This window comes from Chrysemys picta, chromosome 1 (assembly GCF_011386835.1).
Source record: "Chrysemys picta bellii isolate R12L10 chromosome 1, ASM1138683v2, whole genome shotgun sequence".
Taxonomy (NCBI): Eukaryota; Metazoa; Chordata; order Testudines; family Emydidae; genus Chrysemys; species Chrysemys picta.
Genome location: NC_088791.1, coordinates 67,000,837 through 67,024,419, shown reverse-complemented (window position 1 = coordinate 67,024,419; position 23,583 = coordinate 67,000,837). Strand labels below are relative to the sequence as shown.

At 37.1% G+C, this 23,583-nt stretch overlaps 1 protein-coding gene across 16 annotated transcripts in view; it reads right to left on the bottom strand.

Annotated features, from left to right (window-relative positions):
* Positions 1 to 23,583, bottom strand: part of CNOT2 (CCR4-NOT transcription complex subunit 2) — a 124,749-nt gene that overhangs the window by 78,005 nt on the left and 23,161 nt on the right. For 5 of the 16 annotated variants that reach the window (XM_065571207.1, XM_065571392.1, XM_065571791.1 and 2 more), the window contains exon 2: positions 11,297 to 11,369. The exons of 6 other annotated variants lie outside the window; for them this stretch is intronic. The gene's annotated coding sequence lies outside the window, so the exon portion shown is untranslated. Of the gene's footprint in view, positions 1 to 11,296; positions 11,370 to 17,968; positions 18,155 to 23,583 lie in introns of all 16 variants that reach the window. 5 more of the 16 variants (XM_065571334.1, XM_065571453.1, XM_065571918.1 and 2 more) reach the window with 2 other exon arrangements.

The window sequence follows — 23,583 nt, the reverse complement described above, 5'->3', positions numbered from 1 at the left end:
CCCACAAGACATGTGATAGTGCTCAAAACAGTCTGCTACTGAGTTCCATATCAAGAAATGGCCTAACCTGATGACAGTTTGTGAACAAAATTATGGAAAAAATAGATGGCACAGTCACAGCCAAAGTTCTCAACATTGGGCTTAAGAGAAATGGTGAGTACCCTGAAGCCTATTTCTGTAGCCTTGAACAAAATGCAGGGAAATAGCTGTTTTATTGCTGACGCTGTTGAAATTTGGAAGGAACTGAGTGAGATCTTAAAAAGAGAAATATGCAATGACAGAGTTAAATTACAAGCATTAAAAAAAATAATGAAACAAGCACTATTTCCAGTTCATTTTCTTGCAAATATTCTCAATATGCGGTACCAGGGTCAAACCTTAACTGCCGAAGAAGAGTTGGCGGCTATGACATGGATATCCAGCAACCATCACTCCATAATGCCAACTATAATAAACTTCATAGCTAAGGGTGAACCATTCAAGAAATATATGTTTGCTGATAATGTTTTAAAGAAAGTCACACCAGTGAACTGGTGGAAGTCACTTAAGCGCTTGGATTCAGAGACTGTTGAAGTGATAATCTCACTTTTAACAGCGGTAGCTTCTTCTGCCGGTGTAGAAAGAATATTTTCTTCCTTTGGACTAATTCATTCCAAATTAAGAAATCGTTTGAGACCTGAAAAAGCAGGAAAGCTTGTTTTTCTTTTCCAGATTATGAACAAACAGGAAAATGAAGGTGAAGACTACTGAGTTAGATGAAGAAGCCAATATTTTAAGTTTCTCATGTTGATCTGGCTGACACAGTCAATTTAAATTTTTTTTTATATTTCATTTAACTATCTTAGTTAAAAACAATTTTAACAAAAACAAACCTGATTTTTTAAAAAAACTTGAATGTTTAACTAAATTCAAATGCTTGTTTTGTTAAAATATTATATGTTTGCTGTTGAAGAAAAAAATCCAGAATACATAACATTGTTGTTTTAGTTAAATAAAACAATTTAAATGTCTGTCTGGTGATGTTCTCCTCCTAATACAGCATGCCAAGAAAATCCTCCAAATATTAATGATTAACCTGTTGAATTGGAGATAGTTCACCTCCCAATGACTTCATAAATATCTGCTTCAATTACCTTTGGTAAATGAAATAACCAAACAATCATTCATTTTCTGATATAGCTGTCCCAAACTAACCTGAAAAGTTTTCAAAATAAATCACTTAAAAAATGTATAACGTGTATCTTCTAAAAATGAAACCTACATCTATCTCTGAGTTGTGAAGAATATGTATTAAAGTTATAACAACCAACAAAAATGCACTTTTATGTAGAAATCCATGATTAAATAGAGTCTTCCTGACTAGTGATCCACCCTGCAAAAGCCTGGCAGACTGATTGATTGTCTGTTCCTAAATACAAGACTACCTCTTCTTCTAATAACTACCACAGGGTGGATTTGATTTAAATCACTAGTCATGAAGACCATTTTTTTTTTCAAAAAAAAAAATCATTGATTTTTATCCACCCTGATCTACCACATAAACAAAGTGACGCTACAAAAGGAATGCATAGGTTCCTATTTTCACAATGTGTCATGTTACTGAATTCTGTAGAGAGATTATCTCTTGGAGTTGTTATATTGGACTACTCTGTATGACAGCCTGCAAGCGCACACTTAAATAGGATGTACATTGATAAGATAAAGACCAGGACATTGTGTTGCTCTTGTAACTGTGATAAAACCTTTATCCAAATGTTTATATTGCCTCAGAACAACAATTAGCAAAATTATTCTCTAGGCTATCGTACAATGCCATATTTACAGTTAAGCAAGGGTCATCTAGTCTAATCCCCTGCCAAGATGCAGGATTTGTTGCATCTAAAACATTCAAGATAGATTCTTCTATGGGGGAAACCCAAAATATTAGATACTTCTTTCCCAGTCAGGATAAGTATGATGTTCAGGATAATTAGTGGGAAAATATACTAGTTCATAAAAAAAAAAAACCTTAACTTTTAAAGTTTTTTTTAAAAAAAAAATCAAAGATCATTTAAAGATGAAAAAGTGTGTTTTTACCAGTCCAAAATATATTATTTGAACTTCTGGTTCCCAAACTGATTGGTTCAGGATATCTACAGGTCAAAGAATTCAATGTGGCTTATGCTTATACCACTTATAAAAACGGAAACTAATCTCAGGTCAAGTAAAAGGATCCAAAATTGGACTTGTAAAGGTGTTGCCATAAAAAAAAAAAAATCCAACGTTTCCTTCCTTAATAGCAATTGTCTGTTTGAGTTTTCTTTTGCACTTGCTTAGATTTCATTACTAAAATAGCAATATTATTTCTGAAACTATGTTACTGCTTCTCCAGAGAGTTGCAGGAAGTTGCTAGAGCAGTGGTCCCCATATTTTTTACGTCACCCCCCTTACTCCTGTTGGGAACCGGGGCTGGGAGCAGGGCCGCGGCTCCCAGGGGATTGGGGGCATGGACAGGGTAAGGGGGCAGAGGCTGGGCTGATGCCAGGGCCAGGAACAGAGCCACGGCTGCAGCCTGGTCGGGGCTGGCAGGAGCAGAGCTGAGGACAAAGCGGGGTTGGGTGGCGCTTCCTCCCCATCCCCACTGGCCCAGGCCCTGCCACACCCAAATGTTCCTGCGTGGCCCCATAGTGGGCTGTGCCCCAAAGTTTGGGGACCACTGAGCTAGGGGCTTGCAGAAAAGCAAAGAGCATGATTGACTATCCCTTTCCAGGAACAAGGGAGGAACACCCAACAGTCTGCATTAGTGGCAAACAATGTGCATATTTCTTCACCTTTTAAATACTTTTAATTCCTTATTTTCTTCTAGTAACAACATAACAGGAATATTTCTATAATCTTAAATCTCTCTCACGAGTGCATGGCGATAATTTTAAGCGAAAATCAGTTAATTATTTAAGACAGCTTAAAAGTAAATGATCAGCATAGAAGTCTGAGTTCAAGGATTTTCTTTACACTTCACATTCCTGATCAAACCAGTTGGGGAACTGATCCTGTAGCTGACTCAATCAGCAGACCCCTGTTCAGGATCAGGCCCTTAGTGATTTACAAAAAGATCTCAAACACAACAAGGAGTCTGGTGGCACCTTAAAGACTAACAGATTGACTTTTACATCTAAAAAGATCTCAGTATGACATACATAAATGGCTTGTAGGCAAAGGGAAGAATTGAGCTTCCTGCATTTATTGTACATTCTCTCTTGTATATTTGAAAAAAATTAAACTAGTTCATTGCTACTGTGTAATACCTTCAAACAGTACAGTAATCACTGCTTTCCTATGCCACTATCATTAAGAGTCCACACCCTGAAATTTTACTTGCATTAATTTACCTCAAAACTAATTATTTACTTTCAAAGGGTCTGTGATCCCATCAGCTTTGGCTAAGCCTTAATACTGCACATCTAGCTTTATTATTACAGTCCTGCAGTAATTACATGTAGCCAACACAAATGCTACATGCTTATACATTTTATAGTATTTTGGAAACTGCTTCACAAAACGTGCAACTTTTTTTCTCTTACATATAAGTTGTATTTGGTTTACATTTACATGGAATTTTGGCAATGCTATATTGCTGATCAACACACATACATACACACACACACAAACCCACTCACCCACCCTAAAACGTGTTACACATTTTACAGGAGAGAGATTTTAGGGTGCTTTATAAAATTCTAAACATATTCTTGGGATTATTTATTGTAACCTTCTGCCAGTAAACTAGGCTGCCTTAGCTCTGATTTCAACCACAATTCAACCACAACATTGATAGGCAAATAACCAAACATTATCAACCAAACAAACACTCTTGTCCAATATACTGAAAGCCCATAAATCAAGAAAGATGATATGAATGCTTCAACCAAGCTGTACTCCATCAGGGTTTGCAATTTGAAGTGAATATGTCTGCTCCTAAATCACTTAGGTGCTTTGAAAATTCCTCAGTTAAGCTCCTAGACCTGTATTTGAAAATAAAAGTTCACAATAACTCTGTTAATATACTAAAAGTCTAAATAACTTTTCATTGTTCACTCGAAGCAATTTTGTTTTGAACAATGATTTTAAGCCACTAAGAAAACATTTTTTAATAAAAAATAAAATTTTACCCCAATGCTATACTTATGCATGTGCTTTAAAGCACATGAATAGTGCCATTAAAGTCAAAGGAATTATTCATGTGAATAAACTGCTTAAGAGTTTGCAGGCTCAAGGCCTTTAATAATAGTTTGCCTACAGCTGTTTTATAAAATTAAAATACACCACCTTACCAATAGTGGCACTTTAGATGAAAATGTGTAAGATATTAAATTATAAATGCATTTTTAAAGTTGCAATAGCACAGGTGTTCAAATTAATTTTACAAAGTGTCAACCTGATTTATATCAGTGATTTGAATTAAAGAAAGAAAGAAATCAAGCAAATTAAATTTAAGTCACTCCACCCTTAAAGTCAGATTCTCTGAGCCCTGCGGCAAGGCAAAATTTTTATCTGTATCCAATCCACAAACATGGTCCGTGGATATCCGCAGATTTGCAGGGCTCTTTCTCAGGTCTTTCTGGGGCTTGAAATGAGTGCTGGAAAAACTCCCCTTCCTAATGATACAGTGTACCTGTTTCTCACCCTGCAAGACCATGAGATATCATTCTTCAAAGTTGTGACATTTTGGGATGAAGAAAAGCAGTAGCTCCAGGCAGTAAATCCTGCCTAAGAAAGTGTAGTTTTGGATAGAGGAGAAAAAATTTCTCTGGCACATTTCAGAATTCTAAAGTAAGACTCAGGGGAGCTGTATGAGGACTTGTCTACACATGGTGTTATTTCAGAATAGCTATTCTGGAATAATGATTTCTCAGTATCTTCAAGTGTGGACACACTTATTCCGGAAGAAGAGCATCCGGACATGCAGTTATTCAGGAATAACAACTATTACACTTTAAATTCGCTCCCTCCCTTAATCTAAATTCACTTTCATGTGTAGACAAGCCCTTAGTGAGCAGAGGGACAGATGAGCTGGTGACAGATGCACAGTAAAAAGTATTTATCACAGGGCTCTGCAATTTATCAATACCTCTATCACCTTCACCTGGTGTATGCATACAATATAAAAAACTGTCAATTTTAGAAAATATCTATATGATACAATTCAGTTTCTCAAACTATGTACAATACATAGCTTTCCGATGAGAAACTGAATTGGCAAATACATGTACAAATGCTGAAGACAGTATATATACTGTGCTTAGATTCTTTGCTTAACTATAATAAGGTTTTTAAATAATTTTTACCATCTATAGTGCAATAAGTTTCTGACTGAACTGTTAAATTAATATATTTCTGTCATTAACCCTTTCTTGCCAACAACAAAAACCTATTTAATAGAAAATGTATTAATGGCAAAATACAGTGCTCTGTCATATGATGCGCATGCAAACATTCTATGCAGGAACACTTCACAGTATTTAGAAGTTAACTGCAAAACCTAAACATATTCAAAACTGTATCTTGATGTTTCTAGTGCTTTGTTAATCACTGCATGGAATGCATGCAAAAAATGAAGAAATATTTTAAAAGTAACAAAAACTGTCAAGCTATTATGTTTATATATTACAAATCTTTCTTACTTGCACACATCCAAAGAAAAACAAGATACCCAAATCCATGTCTGGAAATTCACCCAAATTGCTGGATTTGAAGCACCAAAATTAAGTTTTATGATTTGAAAAATTCAAAATTGCCAAATAACAGAACTGTTTGGGGACAGAAGGTACACAATCTCAGCATTTTGGGGTGAGTTATCCCACAGAGATAGAAAAGTCTGTCGCAGGATGTAGACCCCCCCCCCCCCCCCGCTTGATTCAATGAAGAAAGGGTAATGAGTGTTATCTCTAAGAGTATTCATTTGGATTGAGAGAAAGGAGGCCTACAGATTAATCAATTCTGGAAAACATTTTTAAGGGTGCAACAAGGATGGCATGACCCCACAATACAAAAATTATCAGAGATTTAGGATTTTATCAAGCACAGCAAGTCAACCTACTTAGTCTATTTTACTTACATATTATTGACCTATTTAGAATTGAGTTCGTGTTCTAAACTGGGCAGGGTTTAGGGCTGCTGTGGACCACCTTATCAGGATAACTAAAGAAAAGTCAAACAGATTTAAGAATCCTTATTAAATGTAACCTCGCTCTCAAAGTGAAAATGCGATAAGAGATTCTGAAATGAGAAAATAGAAATACAATGGATGGTTGGTGGTAGAAAGTAGCTTTAATGATGGGTTGAAATGTCATATTTGAATGCCTTCAGTCCCCAATTTACATAATAAGTGAGAGTGAACCACAACTACAAAAGTACTAAAATACTGGGATATAATTGAAGACTGCAGCAGGAGTCATGTAATACTAGAGACTAGAACGTAATTAAATTCTTCTCAGAGTTTGTGGATAAAAATTCTATGGAGAAGTCTAGAAAAACATTCTTGAGGACTTGCTGGAATAACTATTTGGATCGTACCCCATTGAGGTTAAAATAACTACATGACTCAATAAGCTTAAGAGGAATGCTTACTAAGGTTTCAGCTAGGAAACTTCAGGTACAACAGATCAGGATAAAGCAAGGAACTCTGCTGCATTATATTCACTGTATCTGGAAGGATCCACGATTGACTCTCTATATCCACATTTAATTATGAACAGTAAAGCTGTTGCCAACAGTCAATAAATGAATAATATGACAGAATTGTGACTGGTATTTATACTCACAATGAGCAGCTTCTAAACTGTTGGCACTCAATTTTCATGCTATCATGTTCAGATCTCATATGTGGATTATAGGGCTGTATGCTATCTGATTGGTTTTGGTTTTAGCAACAGAAGGGATCAAAAAGCTCTATGAGGTCTCCACAGTGATTCTCAACCTTTGGGTTAAAGTCCACGACATGGGTCCCAAGGTTATTTTCTAGGGTCACGATACTTATTATAGACTAAGTTTTCATTTTAAAAGCGCTCCTAGAATTGCAGTGATCAATGCATTATAAATGCATAGACAGAGCCTCAGTGAGAAAATAATGTTACAACTGTAAAGAGCTGCAGCAATTAGACTGACTATATAGGACTAGGGAAATCATAATTCAATAACTTTTTTTAAAAGGATACTTTTCACATTTAAAAAAAATATCAAATTTACATTCTATGGCCTTTATGGAAGTTCTATGGCGTGTGATGAAGCTCAGACTAGATGGTTACAATGGTCCCTTCTGGTCTTCGAATCTAGAATTCAAACCATCAACATCTCTACTGGCCATATATAGAATGTAAACTTTAACAGTGCAGCATTTTGGGATTTGGGGCTGAAACAACTTAAGGCATTCTAGGACTAGCCATGAAGAGGGGTGGAGGGGGGGGAACGAATAGGTTTCAAACAACCTGAGAATCCTTGATTTAGAAGACCTGAAACACCACCTCTGTAGCCAACAAGAGGAAACAAGTATCTCAGATATTGCTCTTTTCCTCCTTACCTTCTAACGTCTTCTCCTTAGAGAAAAGATAGGAAGTGAAGAAAGTCTAAGCCAGGGATCGGCAACCTTTGGCACGCGGCCCTCCAGGGTAAGCACCCTGGCAGGCCGGGACGGTTTGTTTACCTGCCGCATTCTTAGAAGCAATTCACAATTTTCCTTCCAAATGAATGAGATCTTTGGACAAGTAAAGTTGGTTACTATCCATTATTTTTCACGTTTGACAATTATGGTTATTGAAGTCTGCTCAGGACTTTCCTCCTATAATATTCTTTTTTATTTACACCTAGAATATCCTGATTTCTTTCTAGGTTCTCAATCTCCTGTCATAAAAAAAAGACAATTGGTTTTACATAGATCTATCAAGCAATTAAAAAAAATCATCGCGATTAATCACACTGTTAAACAATAATAGAATACCATTTATTTAAATATTTTGGCTGTTTTCTACATTTTCAAATATATTGATATCAATTACAATATAAAGTGTACAGTGCTCATTTTATATTTATTTTTGATTACAAATATTTGCACTGTAGCAAAGAAATTGAAAAATACTATTTATTTAAAACAAGTACTGTAGTGCAATCTCCTGATCATGAAAATTGAACTTACAAATGTAAAATTATGTACAAAAAAAACTGCATTCAAAAATAAAACAATGTAAAACTTTAGAGCCTAAAAGGCCACTCAGACCTCTTTCTTGTTCAGCCAATCGCTCAGACAAACCAGTTTGTTTACATTTGTAGGAGATCATGCTGTCCACTTTTTGTTCACGTCACCTGAAAGTGAGAACAGGTGTTCACGTGGCACTGTTGTAGCTGGTGTCACAAGATATTTACGTGCCAGATGCGCTAAAGATTCATATGTCCCTTCATGCTTCCCACCACCATACCAGGGGACATGCGTCCATGCTGACAACGGGTTCTGCTTGATAACAATCCAAAGCAGTGTGGATGGACGCATGTTCATTTTCATTATCTAAGTCAAATAATGAAAAGCAGAAGGCTGATTTTCTTTTTTGGTGGTATGGGTTCTGTAGTTTCTGCCTCGAAGTTTTGTCTTCTGAAAGACTTCTGAAAGCATACTCCACACCTCGTCCCTCTCAGATTTTGGAAGGCACTTCAGATTCTTAAACCTTGGGTCGAGTAATGTAGCTATCTTTAGAAATCTCACATTGGTACCTTTTTTGCGCTTTGTCAAACCTGCAGCGAAAGTGTTCTTAAAATGAACATGTGCTGAGTCATCATCCGAGACTACTAATAACATGAAATATATGGCAGAATTCAGGTAAAACAGAGCCAGAGACATACTATTCTCCCACAAGGAGTCACAAATTTAACACTTTTTTTTTTTTTTTTTTAAATGAGCATCATCAGCATGGAAGCATGTGCTCTGGAATGGTGGCTGAAGCAGAAAGATGCACACAAATTTTAGCATATCTGGCACGTAAATACCTTGCAATGCTGGCTACAAAAGTCCCATGCAAATGCCTGTTCTCACTTCCTGGTGACACTGTAAATAAGAAGTAGGCAGCATTATCTCCCATAAATGTAAACAAACTTGTTTGTCTTAGCAATTGGCTGAACAAGTAGGACTGAGTGGACTTGTAGGCTCTGAAGTTTTGCATGGTTTTGTTTTTGAGTGAAATTATGTAACAAAAAAAAAATCTACATTTGTAAGTTGTACTTTCACAATAAAGAGATTGCACTACAGTACTTGTATGAAGGGAATTGAAAAATACTATTTCTTTTATCATTTTTACAGTACAAATATTTGTAATAAAAAATAATAAAGTGAGCAATGTATACTTTGTATTCTGTGTTATAACTGAAATCAAAATATTTGAGAACGTAGAAAACATCCAAAAATATTTAATACATTTCAATTGGTATTCTATTGGTTAATAGTGCGATTAAAACTGCGAATAATTTTTTAAATTGTGATTAATTTTGAGCTAATTGCATGAATTAACTGTGATTAAATTGACAGCCCTAGTTTTATACCAAGATAAAAGTCATATGGCTTTTTTTTCTGTCTACCTAAGAAAGCTGGGGGAAGAGTACGTTTCTGCTACAGGCATTTAGGAGTTCTTGTAAGTTTCCCTCTGAAGTAATTGGACAGTGTCAGCTACTCTGCTCATGGTCTGTTTTTCAATTCTCAGCCAAGTGTGCCATCTGGAAATCATGTTAAAGGCCATTATCTGCTAGATAACAGAAAAAGAAGTATACAAGATTCACCTTCATATTTTAGTAGCTACAACTTAAGCACAATAGACTACATCACAGTATTGATAGCAAGTCAAAGAAAAATAATTTGTAACACTTTCTGAAACTGTTCAACAATTAAAACTAAACAAATATTCATCAAAAAGTGTGAAGTAAAACAAAAAAATTACAACAGGCAAGTTATTCCTGATATTTGGCAACTCTTACATATAGCTGTCTTGTTTAAGATTCTTATTCAGTTAAGACATGTTTGGACTTGTTCTTATCACCATCTCTGTTATTTCCATGTTCAATTTGTTTTAACAGCTTTTTGATGAACATGATCATTTTCTTCTACCATTTGACATTTTACTTTTCTGTAGGCTCCTATATGAAATCCTGTTTTCATTGTGTGGGGTTATCTATTGAAGTTCCTACATTCTAATATTATAAATAGTAATTATATTATTAACAAAATTAGTTTTAAATTTCTATTTGCAAGCGCCAGCTCATTTTTTATTTAATAGAGGCCCTCCCTTTAGGTCATGCTATAATCTGATTAATGCTTAATTGTATTATTACATTGGATACATGGTGTAAAAACCATGCTATTAAACTCTGCAATGTTTTGAAAACACTGTATAAAGTAAACATACATTTTGCAAAACAAACTTTCCACTTTTAATGGTAGAGCCCTATTTGAATTAAATTTAATGCCACTTAAGAAATACCCTATATAATTATAAAGAAATATGTTTTCGGTCTGTCTTTTTTCTTTCTTTCTTAATGAGCATTAAATGAAAACTCTTTTCAGGGACTATTACTAACCTGTAATATTTGTTTGATCTGAAGAAATGGAAAGGAATCCAATAAATATTTGCAAACTAGACAATATTAATTTGAAAAAGCTTTAGTTCATGTTTTGGGTTGGTTTTGGAAGAGGATATAAAGAAAACTTCTGTAAAATGGAATGTAAGCCTCATCTATCTTCTGTGCATACCGCTGTTCATAACCACATTGGTGGTCTCTTAACAGTAATTTTTATTAGCAATAAAGAGTATTAAAGAGAGACAAGTTGGAAAAGAAACCTTTTATTATTTAAATGAAGCCCACTACATGCAGCTATGCTAAATGTAGAAAAATATCTGATAAGTCACGGAAGTCTATTCCTATCATAACTTATTAGGAAATTCATGTTCTAGATTTCAAATTCTAGAAAGTCAAAAAGAACAGTCTCTTTTGTGTACAAGTATTAAATAAAAATATTTGCCAAGTTAAAAGGTACACAAGGAAATAAACTAATCACACACCCAACATTCTGAAGAACTTTCTGTAATCTCATTTAACAAATGTAAATTTGAAGAGTAACTAATTGACAACATTAATATACTTCAGATAAACTTTCCTCATCATTTCATTATGGAATCCATCATACAGTACTTTTAAAGCACAATATCTTTCATTCTGAAGCCTATTCCATTACAATGGAAATCCTTCCTAGAAGAACCTTGAGCACACCATGAAAATATCTACCTACCTAAACACTGTACTTTTGCCCATTAAATTTTTGTCTCTGCTGAGGTAAGCAAACTTTGACTGAAGAACACTTCCTGTAAATGAAGTAAATTAATAAAGTTATTAGTAAAGATACATTGAGAACCTGAGCAAGTAAGACAGTTCATTGTTTTGCAAGTTTAAAAAAATAATAATTAAAAAAAAAAAAATCACACTTTTAGTTCACATTTTTACATGCCTGTTCAGCTTCTTGGGTGGGGAAAAAAGGGTGCATAAGTAGTTTTTAAAAGTAAAGAACTAAATGCAATGAAAGCAAGAATTTAATATACTGTAGTTAATGCTAAGAATTTCTTAAATGTACAAATTTTAACATTTTATATAGAGTAAGAGACAAAGCCTGTCAAAACTTATCAAAACATATCTTTTACACAATACTAGTACATATTTTTGAACCTAAAGAAAAACTAAGTAAGCCTTTTTCTGAAAAAAATACATACTGGAAATAAAGTCTAGTACTAAACCATAAGAAAATATATTTGATATTTATAATGCAATGTATTATGTTTTGCTTCTACGGTCTTATTCTGGGAGGTTTCTACTCTCTCCTACCCCCGCTTTCTATTACTGCACCTTACAGGCCAGCTTCCCCCCGCCCGTCTACTACTGCACCTTAGAGGAAATTTGGCAACCTCGGCTGATGAAATAAAGGGATTCCAAACAGCCCTGAGAGGAGAATGCAAGTAAATGCTATGCTTATGTATAAATAATAATAGTTTAGAGATAATACACAGGAAAAAAGAGTCCGTGAAGACAGCAGAAGTCAAACTATGCTTCCAGATCTAAGGGGACAGTGGAAAGAGGAGCAGGCAGTCAGTTTTGTTTGACTGAATGAGTTCAAGGGAGGAAAACCAAAGCCAATAGAGAGAAAGAATTTTTTTAAATTACAGTACGAATGAGGAGGAAAAGGGACCCTCTTGGACTGTAATCTCTTTGGATTTTGGAAACTGTCAGTACTTGAATTTGACACATCCATGGAAAACCCAGGTGGTACAGGATGTGGTACTGACATAGTAGGATCCACCCTTATCTGTGACTCAGTATGGTATTCTAGGGTATTGAGCTGGTGAAGGACTATCTTCTGGATGAGATGTAAAAGTCACAGGTTTTGCATGGAAGAGTATATGGCACCTTTCATACAGTTACGGTGTTACCAAGCTGGGAGGTAGCCATAGCAGCAAAAGTTTAACTGTGCTGTATAACAAAATTCTTAAAGTTACTCTTCACTTTCCCATCTACAAATACCTATGTAAGGTTGTTCTCAGAAGGGATACATAATTTCCACCACAGAGATGTTAAAGTAAACCTTATACATTTATTTGGGATCCTTTTGGATTGAAAGGTGCAATAAAAACATATTACTATTATACCATGAAGTGTTGATAAGAATGCAAAATACACACATTAGGTGTTTGTCTCATGAAGATAGTTAAAGCAAGTAATGAGGGGGGTTGGTTTGGCCTTTGCCCAGTGGGACCCAGGATAGCTGGAGCGTTGTTGGACCCATGCCCAATGGCAATATCATTTAGCAACGAAGTTAGAAACCATGTTAAAAAATGTACTATCTGTGTAAAGTATTGCTGCAAAGCTGCCATTTAAAAAAATATGTTTTGAACTTTGAATTTTCACATAATTACCTGCACACCTATGATCACAAAAGTCTAAAACCACATATGTAAATTTTTTAATCTTGAACAAGAAGTGTATACAGTTTCAGATACTTGGGGTCATATTTCCATAAAGATAGAAAAAAATTAAACACATCTAGAGATTCCACTGGAGCGGTGACCCAGATTTTGAGAACCCACCACCCCAAACCCTACTGGAACTAAAACTATAAATTGTAGGATTACTTGAGGAAATTCAGAACAAAAAACAGTCCACTGTTTGTAACTCAGATGCACATTACAGATTTGCTCTTTAATGTTGCTAATGTTGAGGCTGTATCAAACATTTAATTATAAATTGCATTGTTAAATTCCAATTTATCTCTGGGATTAAATGGCTGTTGCCTCTGTATCTGTTTTTTGTGGGAGTGTTCACTGCACTTTTTAATAGATGTAGGTAATTAACCAAAACAGCAAAATACATCTTTTTTCTTTAAAAATTTAAGTTTTTCAATGATGGGCAATAACTATCATATTCACTAAAACACAGTGTGCCTCTTCCAAAATAATCTATATTCCTGTGAATAGATGTTAACCTTTGAGAATGTTCAATTTGGTTGTTCAGGAATTATCTTTGCTGTTAAAAGTCCACAGGATTCCTTTACAATTCCCACTTACTTTTACAGATTCAGACCACAATGCTACAGATTATAGCCATCATCGTCTGGTAGAGAGTTAGAAGAAACTTTCCTTTACAGCCTGTTGATGCTGCTATTTAAAACACTCAGAAGAGGTTACTATATAGAGACAAACAAGATGTAGTCCCTCTTCTTAAGGGCCGAGTGTGCACTCTCTCTGCATTACTCCTGTCCTGACCAGTCCAAAGAACAAAAGAAACAGTGTATTTTTTAGCAAAAAGAACTAAAGTATATTCATTCAGCTAATGTAGTACTCTAATTCCATTTCACGTCACTTGATTACCATTTTCTCTTGCACGTAAAAAGACAATTCCTTGAGTCAGTTGAGTTGCTTACAGGAGCAATGTTCTGCATTGCCATGCAAATGACCCAGATTCAGTTCCTCTAATCCAGGGGTGGCCAAATTTACTGACTCTCCGAGCCACATAAGACAAGCTTCAGAAGTTTGAGAGCCGGGGCGCAGCTGCCAGGGCTTGCGGTTTCAGGCCCACAGGAGGCACCTGCCGGGGTTGGGATTTCAGCCCCACTCCTGCTGAAGCCCCAAACCCTGGCAGGTGCGCCCCACAGGGCTGAAGCCTCGAGACCCCCCTCCTACCGCTACCCCCACCATCCTGCTGCAAGGCAGAGGTCGTGAGCTTCCCCACCTCCTCTCTCCCCCCCCCCCCCCCAGTCTGGTTGGTGGAGAATGGGGGCAGAGACATGAGGGGGGCCTGTGAGCCACACTTTAATGGTAAAAGAGCCACAGTTTGGCCATCCCTGCTCTAATCTCTCACTTCCTAAAAGTATAAATTGACTGCACTGAAGAGGCATCACTTTCAGTTCTGGTGGTGGAAAAATGCCTTGTGACACTATATTATGACCCTCTTTCATCGATTAAAAAACAGCACTGATGACCTTCTAAGGCACTCCGATCTAGTCATGCTTGGATGGAGCAGGAATGAGACCCCAATGTAGTAGCAAGACCAAGGTCTGACAGGTATAAAGACGAAGCCCCTTCTCACCCCACCCTCCACAATTAAAAAAAAGGTAAAAACTCTAGTCAAGCACATCCCAGTTCCTCTAATCAAAAAACAAAACAAATACACTATTCTGTTGAAACATTTCGATACAAGAGAGCTTCTATTTTGCCAATGGAACCAAATTTTACTTTAATTTTAAAACATGGTTTCATTAAGGTATCAGCAAATTAAATTATATGAATTAATGAAAAGAATAGCATATATCAATACTAATCCATTTTACAAGAAAAATTAAAACATTCTATGCTGAAACAGTACTTCAGTCTGTAAAAATAATCTGAACTTTTTTCCAATAGTTTTATTACAAATTTATTACCTTCAGCTTAATTTCAGAAGTATTTTGAGGTCAAATTTGGTCCGTGTAAATTTTGTAAAGCTAATTTTACTAAGTATTTCAATTTTATTTATGTAGTTTCAACAATAATTTGGTGTCCGCAATCAAACAATGCAACACTGTTAGAACGTAAGAAAATGAAAAAGTTTGGCTATGGAGTATAAACAAAAGTGAAATTTGCTAATCTATTTGCATTGTTTAATATGTGAGAAATGTAAATGGAGAGTACAGCAAAAGGTAATTTAAAACTGAAATTTTAAAAATATATTTACACTTTTTAAAAAGGTGATTTTAACCTGGCCATTCCTCTTTGAAAAGTTTTTTTAAAGCATTTTTCAATTTTCCAAAAATATTTGTTGTTACAGAAATATATGAAGATTTTACTTACATGTTAGCAATTGCATCTTTCTTTTTTTGTAATACTTTCTCTGACAGAATCACTTCAGAAATATTATAGTTGCCCAAAAGAGATCCTTGAATTACACTAAATTGCAATGCTGAGGAGATATGATTGGCCTAGCGGCTGTTCCTATCCTTATCCTAGTTTAACATGAGCTAAGAGAAGAGAATATTGTTGAATAGCATAGTGGAAATTTGGAGACTTAGGCTATTTCTACACTAGCACTTGCGTTAGCAACTCTTTTGTTGGTCAGGAGCGTGGGGGGAAAAAAAACAAAACAAAACCACACACCTCTGACTGACAAAAGTTTCGCCGACAAAAAGCTCTGGTGTGGACAGTGCTATGTTGGCAAGAGAAGTCTCTGACAGACATAGCTAGAGTTGGGGGTGGTTTAATTATACCAGTAGGAGAGCTCTCTCCTACCAGCACAGGGCGGTTATACAGGAGACCTTACAGCATTGCAGCTGCAGTGGTACAGCTGTGCAGCTATAAGGTCTGTAGTGCAGACATAGCCTAAGAAAATAAGTCATCCTGGTCCTCAGAAAAGCAACCTGAACAGCAGTAAGTGGTTGCAATAGCTTCTATTAGATTCAAATATAGACTAAGCCAAAATACAAAAGATGAATCAGATGCTGAATCATATTCCATATATGATATATGATAAAGACAACTGGACAGTATTTTAGCATCTATAGAATAAAGTCATTGTCAATATAAACGGGGGGAGGGTTAAAACTACATTATGTCACCATCTGACATTAAAAACATTTCTGAAAGATTTTTCAATATTTGTGCCAACTTTCCTTTTTGCTCTTCATTGAGATTTGATAACGAAAGGGTCAGTTTCACTTTTACTTATCATGCATCAATGCAATGTTGACATCTGCATTTTTAATACAGAATAAGAACATTTAAATATCCCCGCCAAAAGTATTTCTTTCAAAGGCCTTTTTTCTGCATCCTCATCCATCAATCCAGATTGATGGATTGTTTCTTCCCTGCTGAGAGCAAGCAGCAGTGAATCACAGAACTTTCATTTCTGGCATCTTCCTTCCCATTCAGTCATGCTCATGTACTGCTCAGCCCTAACAGAGACTTCCGCAGTTTCCAACATAAAAATTTGTTGATGATTAATAGATAGCCTCAACAAATAACTATTGTTATAGCACATAGTTCAAGGATGAACTGTTTACACACAAAAATGCAGATCAGAATAGGCAGCTGGGAATATAAGAAAGTAAAGAAGCATCTGTGCAAGTAATTTCTTTTACTCTCCATTCACCAAAACATATGATTGATAGCAAGCTCTGAGAGAAAGGAACAGATGTCATGGTGAGGAACATCAATCTACACTGTTTGTGCAAGAAAGTAGGATGACCATAACGCTATTCTACATACTACACCACTTGAAACCTTTCCACCCAGCATAGTAATATTTACGGAACAGGCTCGGCAATGAAGAGGGAAAGGGTACCTCTTTGATTCTAAGACTCAGAGATATATAATAAAGTCTATCTGTTGCTGAGCATTCTTTAGAGACCCTTGACCTCAGAATAGAACGAACATGTTCAGAGGATCTAAATTTTGGCCTAGAAAAAAAGAAATTTAGGGCCTAGATTTAGAGAGAATACCAGAGTTTCTACTTGTCACAGGGAAGTGTAATAATACAATAAATCAGTTTTAATCACCCTCATCCTAGGTCAATCTCAATTTATGAAAAAGGCAGATATCTCCAATGACGGTACTCACATTTATTCAATACCCTCAGACACATTCTGTTTCCCCTGCATTATACAATAGTTTACAAGGGCTCTAAGTGGTTATCAGTGGTCAGGATGCAACATTTGGTCCTTAAAGCAGGACACAGCAGATCAGATTTTGAAACAACTAAAATGATTTAGAAAACTGCTTGTATTTCTGGAACCTAGGAAGGAGCCAAAATAACTAGCCTTGAAGTAGCATATTTATGGCTAGCTTGTTGCTGCAACTTCTGCTATAATCATGAAGAACCTTCAGGAAAGGAGACAGTAGCCCAAACTGGAACATCTGGTACTACAGATATAGGTTCACTAGCATTCATTCTAGATGGCAGGGGCACACTGGGATATCAAAATTGGCATCCCGCGGGTCCAAATTATACACAAAAGGAAGATCAAGAAAGGAAAGCAACCTGAACTCACTTGCTATTAGATGTCTCTCTTTTTAGTCATTTTAAGATTTAAAATTAACTTTTTTATATTTCATCTAAATTTCAGGAGTGTGAATGCAATAAGAAACTTGTTCTCCATTCAGAAATATTCAACATCTACAGAGAAAAAGTAGGGAACTATTGTAAACTTTATTTACAAGTTAATTAAAAAATGGATAATTTTATTTTTAATCAGTTTGAACACCTCCCTAAAGTCAGCATCAACAATTCTCTGATTTTCTTTTTTTCTGTTTGACAAAAATATTTTGGTATTTATTTTGAATACAGCTGACATGTACATAGAGCCTTACGACAAAAATCTCTGTATGCATGCATGTATGCATCATCAGTGGATGACTGCATAGTCCAAGGAAAGGGAAATTTGTCTTACCTGAATTTATTTTTTTCCTTAAGCGACCAAGTTCACCAAATGTCCTCACTACTGATTTTTGTCCTGCTCAGCTGAAATGGTCATAAGATCTTACAACCATGGGCTGAGCCTCAAGTAGGACACACCATTTCAACTCATTGCCAGAAGACTAATTTCATAGTTAAACTTGCATACGGAGGCTTCGCCCTAAAATATAACAGAACGCTATTTTTTAAAAACTTAACTATAATCATGAAAATTTTCTTCTTTCCTTATCAGTTAAAGCAAAGTCAGACTGGTTGCGGCGATCTTTGAGAAGACATTACTAGATGAAGTTCTAATCTCTCTTTCAAAAGCATATCCTCACAACAGGAAAATCATTAAGTAAAAAAACTGGATGAAATGGGAATCATATTAATCTAAAATACAAACAAAAACAAACAAACAAAAAAATCTTTCTAGCACAGCATGCAGAACACTCCCTCCAAAATGCATACTTCAAGGTAAGCAATCTAATTGTAAGTGCTTATGTCTCAGTAAATCATTTGCATAAAACTAAAAGCTGTAAGGTAATTTTTAAAGCTAGGATTTTATAAGGTCAACTATAAAGGCTGAGGAGGTAGAATTTAACAGCAGTAATGAGGTAGCGTCATGTTTCTGAGAGTAGTTTGCAGATAACTGTCCAAATGTCGGCAGTCACATGACAGTCTTACAATGTTTTGAATTAGATATTTGTTGGATAAAGAGGAAGTGTGCCCAATACCCTAGATTTTGACAAATTGTTTCCAAGCTTCGCACCTCAGAGAAATTCCCATTTCATATTTTTCCTCCCCTGGATAAATGGGTAACAGACAGCATTTAACTACTGTTAATAAACATTAGCCTGGGCATCTACTTGCTCTGGAGACAAAAATCTTGATTGGGAAGGGAACCAAACTGAGCATGGCTTTAACAGCACTTTCAGTTTTCAAGTTCAGAGAGAACTGAATCAGGGAAATAAAAATAAGTTCTGAGAGAACACTGAAATAAATCCTTCCTTGATTAGCTCTGAAATTATCTAACGGTTTAAGAAATATGAGAAGTCTCCACATCCTCCTTCAATCTCAGAATGAAAAGAGAATTTAGTATCTACCCTCACAATCAGACAAAGAAAATAGTCACACACTCCAGGAACAGCAACCTTGAATTGTGGTCTTAATGCTGGATGAGGTTGCAAAACATTTTTATACCATACAGGCCCCATTATGATCACACTTTATTCATAGGCTAAAGGGTTTTCACATGGTATCCCTTCTCAGGGCTTTTCTACACTGGCAATTTACAGCGCTGGAACTTTCTTGCTCAGGGGTGTGAAGAGACACCCCCCTGAGCGCAGCAAGTTTCAGCGCTGTAAAATGCCAGTGTACCGGCTCCCAGCGCTGGTAGCTATACCCTTCATGGAGGTGGGTTTTTTTAGAGCGCTGGGAGAGCGTTGCCGTTTAATGTTGCCAGTGAAGACATGCCCATAATTTCTCTGCTTTTTCCTCTGTTTTCACTGATGTGTTAAATCACCTGTTAACTGAGTCATGGGTACATACCAAAATGATAGTTTGTTTTCCCCCACATGAAGGCAAAACACTTTGTCCAAACTGATGTTAAAAGGTTTCTCTTAAGTGTTTTATGTATTCTTCTTTGTCCATAAGGAATGATGTGTGTATGTACTGCCTTGACCTGATCCACTCTGTAAACCTGCATACTGTTGACTATTTTGTGTGTTGGACCAGTTGGATCGTGTTGTTGCTTTACCATCTTTCCTTCATAGATGCACATTTTATTTCCACCAAGCTCTTTTCTCCCAAGATCTAATAATCTATGGTGAAATAAGAACTTTTCCTTTATAAAATTCAGATGTAACAAGCCTTTCAACTGACTAATAAAAAAATGGGGAAAAGCTGTAGACTAAATTACAGTAACTCCTCACTTAAAGTCGTCCCGCTTATCACTGTTTCGTTGTTACATTGCTGATCAATTAGGGAACACACTCCTTTAAAGTTGTGCAATGCTCCACTCTTACGTTGTTTGGCTGCCTACTTTCTCCAGAGCTGGCAGCCTCCCTAGGAACCCCCCATCCCCAGCGCCTCCCACCCACCGGCAGACCCTGCAGATCAGCGCCTTCCTCCTCCTCCCCCCACCTCCTGTCCACGGCAATCAGCTGGCATAAGGCGTTTTGGAGGCACGAGGGAGGGGGGAGGAGCGAGGACTCAGCACGCAGGCTCCCCCTCCCTCCCCTGCCTTCTGAACACCGCAAGCCAGCTGATTGCCCTGGGCACGAGGGAGGGGGGAGGAGCAAGGATTCGGTGCGCCTCCCCCCTCCCTCCCCTGCCTCCCAAATGCAGCAAGCCAGCTGGCTTGCAGCGTTTAGAAGGGAGGGGAGGGAGGGGGGAGGAGGAGCCAGGACGCAGCGTGCAAAGTAAAGGGGGAGGAGGTCGGGGGGAGGGGCGGAGAAGAGGTGGGTCAAGGGTGGGGGTTTGGGACAAGGGGTGGAGTGGGCAGGCTGAGGGCTCAGCCCCCCCACCCCTGGTGCATGCAGAGTAAGGGAAGCTGCCCTGGAACCTAACCCTCCCCCCACCATTTACATTAATTCTTACGGGGAAATTGGATGCGCTTAACATCGTTTCACTTAAAGTCACATTTTTCAGGGACATTACAATGTTAAGTGAGGAGTTACTGTATCTAGTTCAGAAATACATTTTCAAATTTAATGCAGCTTCAATCATATGCCATTTTAGAGTCAGAGAGAGTTTAAAGCTAGAAGGGAGCACCAGCATCTAGTCTTGTATATCATAAACCACCACTCCGCACCCGCACACTAAATTCAACAACCAAACTTACAGCCTCCAGGAGACTAAAACTATTCTGTGCCACAGGCAGAAAATAGAAGGGACTGAGGGGCACCAATGCCAGAGCTCCCTGCAATAACAGAGAACTGATTAAGTGAGATATACCCAGATAATCTCATCAAGTAACCCACACCACACACTGCAAAGGAAGGCAAAAAAAAAAAAAAAAAAACCACAAAAAAACACAACCAAAGGTCACTGCCAATCTGTCCTGGGCGGAAATTCCTTCGGCAATCGGAGCCTGAGAGGGAGAACCAACCAGCCATGCAACTGAAAGTGTGTGTGTGTGTGTGTGTGTGTGTGTGTGTGTGTGTGTGTGTGTGTGTGTGTGTGTGTGAGAGAGAGAGAGAGTGAATGTGTTCGGTGCCACCTAAGAGTCCTAGGGATGAGATTTTTAGGAACAAAAGACATTAACCAGAAGAGATCCCCAAGGCTGCCGAGCCCTTTCCCCACCATCACAAGCAACCCTGGTATAAAATCCCATTCATAAATTTGTCCAGCTCTCAAAACTAATAAGTAGTTTGCCTCCACTACTCCTCCTGGGAAGCCATTCCAAAGCCTCACTCCTCTGATGGTTAGAAACCTTCTTCGACTTCCCAGCCTGAATTTGTTTATAGTCCTTGGTTCTTGTGCCAACATTGTCCTTTAGCTTAAATAGCTCTTCACCCTCTCCAGTGTTTACCCTTTTGATGGATGTATAGAGAGCACTCCTATGTGCTCTCAGCCTTCATTTTGCTATGCTAAACAAGCCAAGCACTTCCAGTCTCCTATCATAAGATAGGCCTTCCATTCCCCTGCTCCTCATAATAGCTCTTTTTTGTACCTGTTCCAGTTTGAATTCATCTTCCTTGAACTAGAGTGACCAAAATTGTACATGGTATTCTAGATCTAGTGCCTTGTAGAATGGCATTAATACTTCGCTCGCTACTGAAAACACGTTGCAGGATACATTCCAGGATCACCCTTGCCTTTTTCATAGTGGCATCACATTGGTGGCTCAAACTTATCTTGTGATCTCCAACACAGCCAGGTCTCTCTTTTTTCCAACCGATGAGCCCCCAGTTTACAGTAGAAATCCTTATTATTAGACCCTAAGTGTACGATCTTGCATTTTGTACTATTGAATTTCTTCCTATTTGTTACTCCAGTCTTCATGGTCATCCACATCTTTCCGTATAACACGATTCTCCTGTGTACTGATGATGCCCCCCCAACTCTGTATCTTCAGCAAATTTCATTAGCCCACTCCTACTTTGTAAGGTAGACATGGCCTTAGCTACGATTTTCTTCCACCTCAGGTATGGAAATTTCCATTTCTCTACACTCATTTCCATCAGCCAACCTGCCCTTCATACCCATATTCTGTTATTGAAAACTGAGGCAAAGTATTAATTTAGTTTTTGGGCCATACCTAAATTATCTTTAAATCTCCTTCCCCATCTACACTGCATAGTGGCCCAACCTCATCCTTCCTCATTTTCCTTTTACTTACATAACTAAAAACAAAAAAACAAAAACAAAAAACAAAAAAACCTCATCATTTAATTTCCTTGGCAAGCGTTAATTCAGCTTGATTTTTTAAGCAATTCTCATGTTATTCATACATTTAACCTCCAAGATGCAGCAACTTTTGCTATCACTCCTTTTTTCCTTTCCATTCCCTATAGCAGTGCTTCTCAAAGTTGTGGTCCGCAGACCGAGCCATCGGCTGCAAGTTTCCTCATAAGAACGTCGAATAGGATAATAATATGGCACCGGTCCCTGGTACATTGGGGGAAAAAATTGCCGGTCTCCCACATCAGATAGCTTGAGAAGCACTGCCCTACAGGATCTCTACTTACTGCTAATTTTTTTTATCTACTTGGGTGTGCAGCCTTTCCCAGTGTAATCTCTTTTAGTAATGGTTATTCAAAAAACAAACCATCAAATTTAGAGTTGATAGATTGTAGCTTGACTACTAGTCCCCTAGACAGGCCAGGATATTCAGATTTATAATAAAATATGTACAAAAGAAGCGATTGCATTCAATATTAGATTCTGTACTGACATTTTTATGAAGTTACGGTAACAAGGCCTGAGTTCATTTGTTCAGTACAATAAAGGAAACTTTAGGGTTTCATTTATTTTTAAATAATAAAACAGTCAACAACATAGGAATCTAAGAAACAGCATATTCTAATTCTATCACTTCCCATGCTAGAATTTTTGGGTCACATTCCACTGATTAGTAAAACTCTTCCTCAAATCTTTTATTATGTTAATAGATTGCAGTCTAGGATTATGATAAATATTTCCAATTTTCAATTCATTCAACTTCTTGTTTCATAGATTTTTCTGATAGGCCAATATGCCTTTGGCTTTTAGGAAAGCCTTTAAAAGCATTCAGGCCATATCATGCAATCAATTAAATTGGACTCACCATGGAAACTAACAAAAAGTTATGTTTAAAACAACACCGCAATCTCGCCCATTGCTTTTATTGAATTGTGAATTTGCCTCTACTCACTTGACTATCACAGTTTTATGGTGAATATTCTAACTCTTGGCACCTTTCTGTTATCTCAGGTAGGAAACTAAAGACAGTGTCTGACATAAGTATTACCCTTGAGGAAGTTGTATCAACTGCTTTAACTGTAAAAAGGAAAAGGAGAAAAGATCTTATTTGCCTTCCACCAGAAGGAAGGAATTCCCCTCTAAGACTTTCGGATATGGAGGGTCCAAAGAATATTGCTTTTGTATTAGGCCTCCTGCCACTTA